We start from the raw sequence: 10,000 nt of genomic DNA, 5'->3' as shown, positions 1-10,000 counted from the left end.
TTGCCCGACGGTAGAACGACACACGAACACATGCATAGAGTTTGTGAAGATTGTCAACTTGCATGTATCGGGTACTAGCGGCCTGTGTGTGCCCGACGGAGACGGCAGAACGACACACGGACACATGCATAGAGTTGTGACGTCGTTAAAGAAGACTTGACAAAAAAAAAAAATAAATACAAAAAAAAATCAAGCGGGTATTGGCATAGGTTTGCCCGACGGTAGAACGACACACGAACACATGCATAGAGTTTGTGAAGATTGTCAACTTGCATGTATCGGGTACTAGCGGCCTGTGTGTGCCCGACGGAGACGGCAGAACGACACACGGACGCATGCATAGAGATGTGCCCATTGTCAATTTGAATGTATCGGGTACTGGCTGGGACCTGCCCGGCGGTGACGGTAGAACGACACACGAACACATGCATAGTGTGGTGACCAGTGTCAACTTGAATGTATCGGGTACTGGCTTGATTGTGCCCGACGGAGACGGCAGAACGACAGGCGAACACATGCATAGGGTTCTGACCATTGTCAACTTGAATGTATCGGGTACTGGCTTGATTGTGCCCGACGGAGACGGCAGAACGACAGGCGAACACATGCACAGAGTTGTGACTTCGTTAAAGAAGACTTGACCAAAAAAAAAAAAAAAAACCCAATAAAAAATCAAGCGGGTATTGGCATAGGTTTGCCCGACGGTGACGGTGGAACGACCCACGAACACATGCATAGAGTTGTGACCATTATCAATTTGAATGTATCGGGTACTGGCTTGAGTGTGCACGAAGGAGACGGTAGAACGACACGCGAACACATGCATAGAGTTTGTGACCATTGTCAACTTGCGTGTATCGGGTACTGGCCTGTGTGTGCCCGACGTTGACGGCAGAACGACCCGCGAACACATGCATAGGGTTGTGACCATTGTCAACTTGAATGTATCGGGCGCTGGCTTGATTGTGTGCCCGACGGAGACGGCAGAACGACCCACGAACACATGCATAGAATTTGGACTTTCTTGAAGAAGACGTTGACATTAAAAAAAAAAAAAAGTCAAGCGGGTACTGGCTCAAGTGTGCCCGACGGTGACGGTAGAACGACCCGCGAACACATGCATAGAGTTGTGACCATTGTCAACTTGAATGTATCGGGCGCTGGCTGGGATGTGCATGGCGGAGACGGCAGAACGACACGCGAACACATGCATAGAGTTTGTGACCGTTGTCAACTTGAATGTATCGGGCGCTGGCTGGGATGTGCCCGGCGGAGACGGCAGAACGACACGCGAACACATGCATAGAGTTTTGACCACTGTCAACTTTAATGTATCGGGCGCTGGCTAGGATGTGCGCGGCGGAGACGGCAGAACGACACGCGAACACATGCATAGAGTTTGTGACCATTGTCAACTTGCGTGTATCGGGTACTGGCCTGTGTGTGCCCGACGTTGACGGAAGAACGACCCGCGAACACATGCATAGAGTTGTGACCATTGTCAACTTGAATGTATCGGGCGCTGGCCTGTGTGTGCCCGACGGAGACGGCAGAACGACCCACGAACACATGCATAGAATTTGGACTTCCTTGAAGAAGACGTTGACATAAAAAAAAAAAAAAAAAAAAAGTCAAGCGGGTACTGGCTCAAGTGTGCCCGACGGTGACGGTAGAACGACCCGCGAACACATGCATAGAGTTGTGACCATTGTCAACTTGAATGTATCGGGCGCTGGCTGGGATGTGCCCGGCGGAGACGGCAGAACGACACGCGAACACATGCATAGAGTTTGTGACCGTTGTCAACTTGAATGTATCGGGCGCTGGCTGGGATGTGCCCGGCGGAGACGGCAGAACGACACGCGAACACATGCATAGAGTTTGTGACCGTTGTCAACTTGCATGAATCGGGTACTGGCCTGTGTGCGCCCGACGTTGACGGTAGAACGACCCACGAGCACATGCATAGAGTTGTGACCGTTGTCAACTTGAATGTATCGGGCGCTGGCTGGGATGCGCCCGGCGGAGACGGCAGAACGACACGCGAACACATGCATAGTGTTGTGACCATCGTCAACTTGAATGTATCGGGCGCTGGCTAGGATGTGCGCGGCGGAGACGGCAGAACGACACGCGAACACATGCATAGAGTTTTGACCACTGTCAACTTGAATGTATCGGGCGCTGGCCTGTGTGTGCCCGACGGAGACGGCAGAACGACCCACGAACACATGCATAGACTTTGGACTTCCTTGAAGAAGACGTTGACATAAAAAAAAAAAAAAAAAAAAGTCATGCGGGTACTGGCTCAAGTGTGCCCGACGGTGACGGTAGAACGACCCGCGAACACATGCATAGAGTTGTGACCATTGTCAACTTGAATGTATCGGGCGCTGGCTGGGATGTGCCCGGCGGAGACGGCAGAACGACACGCGAACACATGCATAGAGTTGTGACCGTTGTCGACTTGAATGTATCGGGCGCTGGCTGGGATGTGCCCGGCGGAGACGGCAGAACGACACGCGAACACATGCATAGAGTTTGTGACCACTGTCAACTTGCATGTATCGGGTACTGGCCTGTGTGCGCCCGACGTTGACGGTAGAACGACCCACGAGCACATGCATAGAGTTGTGACCGTTGTCAACTTGAATGTATCGGGCGCTGGCTGGGATGTGCCCGGCGGAGACGGCAGAACGACACGCGAACACATGCATAGAGTTTTGACCGTTGTCAACTTGAATGTATCGGGCACTGGCTGGGATGTGCCCGGCGGAGACGGCAGAACGACACGCGAACACATGCATAGAGTTTGTGACCACTGTCAACTTGCATGTATCGGGTACTGGCCTGTGTGCGCCCGACGTTGACGGTAGAACGACCCACGAGCACATGCATAGAGTTGTGACCGTTGTCAACTTTAATGTATCGGGCGCTGGCTGGGATGTGCCCGGCGGAGACGGCAGAACGACACGCGAACACATGCATAGAGTTTGTGACCACTGTCAACTTGCATGTATCGGGTACTGGCCTGTGTGCGCCCGACGTTGACGGTAGAAAGACCCACGAGCACATGCATAGAGTTGTGACCATTGTCAATTTTAATGTAGCGGGTACTGGCCTGTGTGTTCCCGACGTTGACGGCAGAACGACCCACGAGCACATGCATAGAGTTGTGACCGTTGTCAACTTAAATGTATCGGGCGCTGGCTGGGATGTGCCCGGCGGAGACGGCAGAACGACACGCGAACACATGCATAGAGTTTTGACTTCGTTACAGAGGACGTTGACAAAAAAAAATAATAATAATAATATCAAAAAAAAAAAAACATGGTCAACTTTAGTGTAACGGGTATTGGCTTAAGTGTGTGACCCAATGGTCAGAATGAGTGGGCAGAGTGAATCGGATTATATATTAAGGGGAGTGTCTTGTCTCGCCGGTCGATCTTCAAATTGTAGAAGTTTCCTCATATATCTCCTTGATTTCGTCAAGATATATCCGGCACGGGAGCAACCCCGACACTCCTCTGAAAATACGGGTCGCTCCCATGTGAGAAGGTCGATGGTGTGATCGACGGCACGAGTGTCATGCGACCGGGCGAGGGCCGAGTAATTAGCCGACGGTGATGCACACATGCGTAGGCATGGGACCCGTTGTCGTTGCACGAGTCTGTGAGACGGGGCGCCGCCGGACAAGACATACCCGGCACGGGAGCAACCCCGGCACTCCTCTGAAAACACGGGTTGCTCCCGGGTGAGAAGGTCGATGGTGCGGTCGATGGCACGAGTGTCATGCGACCGGGCGAGGGCCGAGATTTAGGCCGACGGTGATGCACACAGGCGTAGGCTGGGACTCGTCGTGTTGCACGAGTCTGTGAGACGGGGCGACGGCCGACCTCGACGGCAGGCCGCCCGATGCATCCGCAAGGTGTGGCTCTCGTCCGAGATTTTGAGATCTCTTTAGTGTAGCGGGTATTGGCTTAAGTGTGTGATCCAATGGTCAGAACGAGCGGGCAGAGTGAATCGGATTCTATATATGAGGGGGGTAGTAGAGTCGATCCAAGACTCGAGAAGGCTTTTAATGTCTGTCGTGTGTGTATGCGTGTCATGGTTGGACTCCAGCGGGCCCTTTCGGTAGGGTCAGCCGTCGTTTCATCGCGACCATGTGTTGCAACTCGGCGCTCAGAGCGGGGGTTTTCACCCACTCGCCCCGTGAGCAGAGGTGTCCCTCCGTGCACACGTATATATCGACGTTCAGATATGAAGCTTTCGCGGACGGGAGTCCACCCGAGACTCGAAAAGGCTCCTTGCCTGTGGTGCGTAAATATGTTTTTGCACGTCAGACCCTTGCTGGCCTTCTCGGTAGGGTCAGCCGTCGTTTCATCGCGACCATGTGTTGCAACTCGGCGCTCGGTGCGGGGGTTTTCACCCACTCGCCCCGTGAGTAGAAGGTTCTTTCGTGCATATGTATATATACAATCCCAGATATTGAGCTTTTTCATCCGCAGAACCCCCGGTGGAGAAGAGAGAGAGTAGAGATGAGAGAGAAAGGAGAAGGGAGAAGGCCTCTCGCGTTGCGTGGTCGATGGCACGAGTGCCATGCGACCAGGCGAAAGGCAAACGGCAAGCCGACGGCGACGGCAGGCCGCCCGACTCACCCGCAGAGAATCTGGGTCTCGTTCGAGATTTCGAGATCTCTTAAGTGTAGCGGGTATTGGCTTAAGTGTGTGATCCAATGGTCAGAACGAGCGGGCAGAGTGAATCGGATTCTATATATGAGGGGGGTAGCAGAGTCGATCCAAGACTCGAGAAGGCTTTTAATGTCTGTCGTGTGTGTATACGTGTCATGGTTGGACTCCAGCGGGCCCTTTCGGTAGGGTCAGCCGTCGTTTCATCGCGACCATGTGTTGCAACTCGGCGCTCAGAGCGGGGGTTTTCACCCACTCGCCCCGTGAGCAGAGGTGTCCCTCCGTGCACACGTATATATCGACGTTCAGATATTGAGCCTTTTCATCCGCAGAACCCCCGGTGGAGAAAGAGCAGGACCTCGGTGTCGTCAGATATCGAGCTTTCTCCACGGGACCCGTTCGGGCATGCTGCCGTTGCTGCGACCATGTGTTGCACTCGGCGCTCGGTACGGGCTTTTTCATCCAAGCAACGAATGCACGCTCGAGGCGTGCGATTGCTCTCCCCTGTTCCAGTGGACGAGCCGTCGCCCTCCCGCGTCGCTTCGAACCGGTCCCGTCTCCGAGGCGGGACCACTGCGACTCCTCTCGAGACGACCCAGTCGACTCGGGTAGAGATACACACCTCGAGAATCCCTTCGGGCGGTTCTTCGATCACTGTACCGTAATAGCACGGCATCGACAATTGAGAATTCAGAGAGAGAGAGAGGGGAGTGCGAGAGCGACTCCCGGACGGCGAACGGGCCCAGCCCGGTTCTGTCGACCGTTACCTGGTTGATCCTGCCAGTAGTCATATGCTTGTCTCAAAGATTAAGCCATGCACGTCTAAGTACAATCCTGAACATACAAGAGAAACTGCAGATGGCTCATTAGATCAGTTATGGTTTATTGGAGAAAGTCTTATACCATGGATAACTGTGGTAATTCTAGAGCTAATACATGCAACAAAGCGCCGACCCTTCGGGGGAAGCGTGCTCTTATTAGGAACAAGGCCAGCCCGGTCCTTTCGGGGTCCGGTCTCCGCTGGTGAACTCTAGATAATCATGCCGATCGCACGGTCTTGCACCGGCGACGCTCCCTTCAAAAGTCTGCTCTATCAACTTTCGATGGTAAGTTATGCGCTTATCATGGTTGTGACGGGTAACGGAGAATCAGGGTTCGATTCCGGAGAGGGAGCCTGAGAAACGGCTACCACATCCAAGGAAGGCAGCAGGCACGCAAATTACCCACTCCTGACACGGGGAGGTAGTGACAAAAAATAACGATACAGGCCTCTTCGGAGGCCCTGTGATCGGAATGAGTACACTTTAAATCCTTTAACGAGGATCTACTGGAGGGCAAGTCTGGTGCCAGCAGCCGCGGTAATTCCAGCTCCAGCAGCGTATATTAAATTTGCTGCAGTTAAAAAGCTCGTAGTCGGATTTCTGGCCGGGGCGGGCGGTCCGCCGTGAGGCGTGCACTGCCCGTTCCCCTTCTCCCCGTCAAACGGGAGTCGTGGGAGATTTTTCCCGGCCAGTGATTCGGTTGGTCGTGCGGTGCTCTTAACTGAGTGCCGTGCGAGACTGGAACGTTTACTTTGAGAAAATTGAAGTGTTCAAAGCAGGCCAAAGTGCCCGAACAGCTCAGCATGGAATAGTGGAAGAGGACCTCGGTTCTATTTCGTTGGTCTTGAGATCCTGAGGTAATGATCAAGAGGGACTGCCGGGGGCATTCGTATTGCGGCGTGAGAGGTGAAATTCTTGGATCGTCGCAAGACGCCCGACAGCGAAAGCATTTGCCAAGAATGTCTTCATTGATCAAGAACGAAAGTCGGAGGATCGAAGGCGATCAGATACCGCCCTAGTTCCGACCATAAACGATACCGACTCGTAATTCGCCGGCGTTCCTCCCATGACGCGGCGGGCAACTCTCCGGAAAACCAAAGTCTTTGGGTTCCGGGGGAAGTATGGTTGCAAAGCTGAAACTTAAAGGAATTGACGGAAGGGCACCACCAGGAGTGGAGCCTGCGGCTTAATTTGACTCAACACGGGGAAACCTACCCGGCCCGGACACAGTGAGGATTGACAGATTGAGAGCTCTTTCTTGATTTTGTGGATGGTGGTGCATGGCCGTTCTTAGTTGGTGGAGTGATTTGTCTGGTTAATTCCGATAACGAACGAGACTCTTGCTTGCTAAATAGTCCGGCCACCCGTCGTGGTGAGCCGCGAACTTCTTAGAGGGACAAATGGCTTTCAGCCATACGAGATGGAGCAATAACAGGTCTGTGATGCCCTTAGATGTCCGGGGCCGCACGCGCGCTACACTGGCGCAAGCAGCGGGTACATTTGCCCTCGGCCGAAAGGTCCGGGTAATCCGCTGAGACTTCTCCGTGCTGGGGACAGGGACTTGTAATTGTGTCCCTTGAACGAGGAATTCCAAGTAAACGCGAGTCATCAGCTCGCATTGATTACGTCCCTGCCCTTTGTACACACCGCCCGTCGCTACTACCGATCGAATGACTTAGTGAGGCCATCGGATCGACCGTCTGGCACCCCCGGCTTCGGCCGGTTGTCGAGGCGTGACGAGAAGACGGTCAAACTTGATCATTTAGAGGAAGTAAAAGTCGTAACAAGGTTTCCGTAGGTGAACCTGCGGAAGGATCATTAACAGAACCCTTCCCCTCCGTGATCGGAGAGGGAACAAAGGGGGAATGTCGGAAAAGCCGTCACAGAGAGACACGCGGAGAGAGCAAATTGGAAAAGCCGGGGGGACTCGAGCGGGGTTTTCACCGCCTCCTTCCCCGTTCCACGGTCGAGGTCAGACCCCGCGCTTCGCCTTCGCTCTCTCCGACAAAAAGGAGACGGGCGTGTCACACACAGACCAGCCCGGGGAGTACCCGGTTCTTCTCTCGTCGTCTGTCTCACGGAGTCTCGCACTCCCGGTAGCTTCGAGGGAGAAGTCCCGCAAGGGTGGAGACGCCGTCGCCGTCCGCGGCGCGGCGCTCCTCGAGGCATTCTCCGCAGGGCAGAGAAGGGGCACCGGTGTCGCCCGATTTCCCCCCAGTCGGCGAGTCTGACTCGCGCGACCCGCCCTCGCGGCGGTGGGGGGAAGGAGGGAGCCCGCTTGCCCCCTCGGCTCGACGGAGGATATTTCTTTCCAGTCACAAGCAAAGAAGGCACAGAGTCCCCGTGTCCTTTCTCCTTCCGTTCCACTTCTTCCCTCGGCTCTGAGGAGAGTTTGCGAACGCGGGAGTCTTCCAGTGGCAAATGACAATTCTTGGTGGTGGATCACTCGGCTCGTGCGTCGATGAAGAACGCAGTTAGATGCGAGAATTCATGTGAATTGCAGAACTCACTGATCATCGACTTATTCGAACGCAAATGGCGGCTCGGGGATGCTCTGCTCCTCGAGCCACGTCCGTCTGAGCGTCTGAAGACAATCACTCACAGAGTCGGCGTGTTCGCGCGCCGGAGGAGCGCCCGGCCGCAGCCGTCCCTTCGACGGCCGGCTGCGTCGGGTCAGTGTCAGATGGAGTTCTGTGATGTCGGCGCCGGTGAAACTCGGCGAGCAGGCTCGATCGGTAACCGGGGGTTCGTCGGTCGTGCGACGTGCCATCGGGGTGTAGACGTATGCGCCCGTGGTGCGGTCCAGCGTCCGACCCCCCGAACGGTCGAGGAGCCTCTGCCGGGCAGAGCCGGTCGACCCAATCGCGGGGTCTCTCGTCCTCCCGTCTGCGTTCTCGCAGGCGCATGGTAGGCCACCCTTTCCCGCCGGCGACCCGATTCTTCGGGGAGCGCCGGGGAAGGAGAGACCCCGGGTCGCCGCTATGACTCCGATCACGTTCCACGTGTCTTTCACGATTCCAGACCTCAGATCGGATGAGATTACCCGCTGGATTTAAGCATATCACTAAGCGGAGAGAAAAGAAACTAACAAGGATTCCTTCAGTAGCGGCGAGCGAAGCAGGAAGAGCCCATCGCCGAATCCCCGCGCCCGTTTGCGGTGCGAGGGACCTGTGGCGTAAGGAAACTGAACTCCGGTCGACAGAGTCCGGCCGCAGTCCACTGTGATCGGGGCTGCAGCTTACCCGCAGCGGGTGTAAGGCCCGTAGGGCGGACTCGAAGGCCGGAGGGAAAGCTTTCCAAGAGTCGGGTTGTTTTAGAATGCAGCCCAAAGAGGGGTGGTGAACTCCATCCAAGGCTCAATACTATGCACGAGACCGATAGTCAACAAGTACCGTGAGGGAACGTTGAAAAGAACTTTGAAGAGAGGGTTCAACATTGCGTGAAACTGCCAAGAAGTAAACGGATGAGTGCCGCATGCTACATGGGGCGTCCGGTTGATTCAGGCGCGGTCGGCGCGGCAGCGTGTGCGGGTTCGGATCCCTCGGGACCGACCCGCGGCGCTTCGCCGTCCGGTCCGCGTCGCACTTCTACCGTTCGGCGCCCTTCCCGGCGACCGACCGAAGAGCGGAGCAGAGGGGCGGGCGAGGCTGCGGCGTGCGGGGGCTTCGGCCCTCGCCGTCTTACGCCGCCCGTCACGGTTGCTCACTGCGCTCTCTGTCGAGGACTCTGCGTGACGGCCTGCCCCCCCGGGGGTTCAGGCAGCGGGGTCCGGGCCACCGGCGTCTCCGTCGGTCGCGTGCACAGCTTGCTGTCGCGTGGCCGGCGGGATCCGGAGGGTCCGGTCTCGCCGCGGCTTCGGCCGAAGCGGAGGGTCTGTCGGGCGTGAGCGAGGCCTCCTCATTCGACCCGTCTTGAAACACGGACCAAGGAGTCTAAGCAGGCTTGCAAGTCGAGGGGGTCTACCGAAACCTATCCTGGCATAACGAAAGTGAAGGTCGGCACAGGGCCGTCACGAGGCGGGATCTCGGCCCTCTGGGTCGGGCGCACCGCCACCCCGTTCCGTCCGGCTCGTCCGGTGGAGCGGAGGAAGAGCAAGCATGCTAAAACCCGAAAGATGGTGAACTATGCTCGGGCAGGAGGAAGCCAGAGGAAACTCTGGTGGATGTCCGCAGCGGTTCTGACGTGCAAATCGATCGTCCGACCTGAGTATAGGGGCGAAAGACTTATCGAACCATCTAGTAGCTGGTTCCTTCCGAAGTTTCCCTCAGGATAGCTGGTGCTCGGGAGATATTCGTGAACAATTTTATCTGGTAAAGCGAATGATTAGAGGCCTTGGGGCCGAAACGACCTCAACCTATTCTCAAACTTTCAATTGGTAAGAGGTCCGACTCGCTGGCTTGGAGCCGGACGAGTGAGAATGAACGAGTGCTCAGTGGGCCACTCTTGGTAAGCAGGACTGGCGCTGTGGGATGAACCAAACGCCTGGCTAAG

The 10,000-nt window shown here is 55.7% G+C and overlaps 1 long non-coding RNA gene and 3 other non-coding genes across 4 annotated transcripts in view; all 4 read left to right on the top strand.

Annotated features, from left to right (window-relative positions):
- The window catches only part of LOC139968183 (uncharacterized), a 1,257-nt gene extending 339 nt beyond the window's left edge, over nucleotides 1-918 (top strand). The window contains exons 1-2 of the long non-coding RNA XR_011793235.1: nucleotides 1-507; nucleotides 598-918. The exon at nucleotides 1-507 is cut by the window's left edge and continues 339 nt beyond it. This is a non-coding gene — a long non-coding RNA (uncharacterized lncRNA). The remainder of the gene's footprint in view (nucleotides 508-597) is intronic.
- Nucleotides 919-5,452: 4,534 nt separating this feature from the next.
- LOC139968305 (small subunit ribosomal RNA) lies at nucleotides 5,453-7,330 on the top strand. Its single transcript, XR_011793312.1, has one exon. It is a non-coding gene; the product is annotated as a small subunit ribosomal RNA (ribosomal RNA).
- A 605-nt stretch (nucleotides 7,331-7,935) lies between these two features.
- On the top strand, nucleotides 7,936-8,095 carry LOC139968242 (5.8S ribosomal RNA). Its single transcript, XR_011793279.1, has one exon. It is a non-coding gene; the product is annotated as a 5.8S ribosomal RNA (ribosomal RNA).
- Nucleotides 8,096-8,528: 433 nt separating this feature from the next.
- Nucleotides 8,529-10,000, top strand: part of LOC139968442 (large subunit ribosomal RNA) — a 4,028-nt gene continuing 2,556 nt past the window's right edge. Inside the window, exon 1 of the ribosomal RNA XR_011793439.1 lies at nucleotides 8,529-10,000. This exon is cut by the window's right edge and continues 2,556 nt beyond it. This is a non-coding gene — a ribosomal RNA (large subunit ribosomal RNA).

This window comes from Apostichopus japonicus, chromosome 5 (genome assembly GCF_037975245.1).
Source record: "Apostichopus japonicus isolate 1M-3 chromosome 5, ASM3797524v1, whole genome shotgun sequence".
Lineage (NCBI taxonomy): Eukaryota > Metazoa > Echinodermata > Holothuroidea > Aspidochirotida > Stichopodidae > Apostichopus > Apostichopus japonicus.
The sequence above is the reverse complement of the archived record's forward strand: the minus strand, read 5'-3'. Positions and strand labels throughout refer to the sequence as shown.